The following is a 2,189-nucleotide window of genomic DNA, read 5'->3' on the forward strand; positions in this document are numbered from 1 at the left end:
TGTGTGTGTGTGTGTGTGTGTGTGTGTGTGTGTGTGTGTCACAGATGGCAGTGTTTCCTCACTGCATGATGAAACTGCACCAGTGGGAATTTGAACATGAAGCTTTTCATACAAAAAAAACAACAATTTGTCCTTCAACCAATTGCTCCAAAAGTATGACTGATGTAGCTTCATTGTGGTGTTAAACAGCTGATGAGGTGGCAGTGAGAGCTTATTCTACATGTTTGAGTAAAGAGGAAGTAGTTTCCGTCATTCGTGTAACGAGCAGAGGTTGACACGTGTTGCTGGACTTATTGAATCACACATGTCGTAGGTTGTACGAGGACACGTCGCTATGACTTCAAAGCTGTTGACGAGTCTTTATTATAATCCGTGATATTGTTTTACATTATTTTAAAAACAAAGAATGAAAGAATCAGAATCTTGAGATATAACCTTGTTATAATAACAATGACTAAGTGTTTGTTCCTTGTGTTATTGTCTGTGTTCTCTTTTGTTTGAATGCTTCAATGTGCATTCCATAAGCAGCTTAGTGAGGCTGGTCACCTGTGCTACATGTAGCATTGAAGAAGTTTAGAGCAGCATTATGTCTCAGTTTCATGTAATATCTGATTTATTTTCATATGAGAGCAACTAGACTTCAAAGAGCACATTTTATGAAGCTGAGAATACAATTAAAACACCATCAGGAGCATTTGATGTATATATATACTGTATATATATATATATATACATATATATATATATATATATATATATATATGTGTGTGTGTATACAAAACACTCGGCTATCAGCTGACGTAAGACCTGTCAGTCATGTCTCTGAGCCAGGCTGTGCTGTGATGCACAGAGTGGGTCCTCGTGTCCACAGGGCAGAACAAACTAAGTCCTGTGACACCGTTAGTACTGTGGACACCGGAAGCTTTGGGATCAGACCTTCAAAATAAAAGTACGAAATCCCCCCCCCCCCCCCCCCTTCCCCCTTCTGGCACCTTGTTGGAGAAGCGGTGAGAATGGAGCTCGAGTCGTTATTATGTTCACGTGACGCTCTTTAACTGTGTTTAAACCGGCTTCAACGTTACACATTTATATTCTTGTGTTTAGTCGTTTTTGTGCGATAAACTTACAAAAATCTCTCAAACATTTAAACTCATGTATTGAAAAAAAACCTTTTGCACACGTCTGGTCGTGAGTTTGTTTTAGCTCTGAACATTGTTTGCATTATATTATAAAATGCCAAATTATTAAATTATAAAACAAAATATATTTGTGTTACCATCGATAATAAAGTGTTTTATTTATAAACCTAACGTTACATTGCTCATTACTATGTATCGTTGCCTCATGTCTCTCGGTTACCTCTCCAGTTAGGGTCATAATGCTGGTCTGTGTTTATTTTGAAGGCCGTGACAGGAAGTGCTCCAGGTTATTTCCATCGGGCTTGACTCTGCTCTCTGACCCGAAAGGTCCCGCAGCTGGATGGAGTGAGTTTGGGATCCCTGAGTGGAAAAAACAAAGAGGTGGAATGAACAACACGCCGCCAGGATTACGGTTGGTGTGTGGACGTCCTCCTTTATTTCACTTTGTCCAGTTTGGGATTTTGGAATTTTCAACTTTGATTCTGGTTTCTGTCTGTGTTGGTGGCTCGGGGTTGGTGGTTCCTGTCCCTACCAAGGGGACAGGAACTGGGACTACAGCAGTATTTACAGTGTGTGTGTGTGTGTGTGTGTGTGTGTGTGTGTGTGTCGTCATTTGTCTGTGACTTTAATTTCTGATTGTCATTTAGTCAAAAAAAGTGTGAAAAAATGACCAGAAATTATTAATTTATCACATTTAAGAAGGAAAACTGATCAGACTCGTGAAGTATAACTCGTATCAGAACAGGAACCTTTCAAAATAAAACTCAAATTCTTTAGAATAACTGTAAAATGGATGGAAGTGCAGTTCCTTCACCTAACTGGGTGTATTTTTGCCATCTCTCTCTCTCTCTCTCTCTCTCTCTCTCTCTCTCTCTCTCTCTCTGCATTGTGTTGTTGTTTTTTGCTGACACAGTTCTGTAGGGACTATAATGCAGGGGCCTATCGTTGGCCCCTCTGTCTCTGTTGTCCGTTTTCTACTGAGTGAGTCAATTGATGGAGGGATAAAAGGCAAAAAACAATATGTATTGATACAGGCTTTCAGGGGGGGGG

This window comes from Anarrhichthys ocellatus, unplaced genomic scaffold, assembly GCF_004355925.1.
Source record: "Anarrhichthys ocellatus isolate YVR2014 unplaced genomic scaffold, GSC_Weel_1.0 scaffold1408, whole genome shotgun sequence".
In the NCBI taxonomy this organism is placed as follows: Eukaryota; Metazoa; Chordata; class Actinopteri; order Perciformes; family Anarhichadidae; genus Anarrhichthys; species Anarrhichthys ocellatus.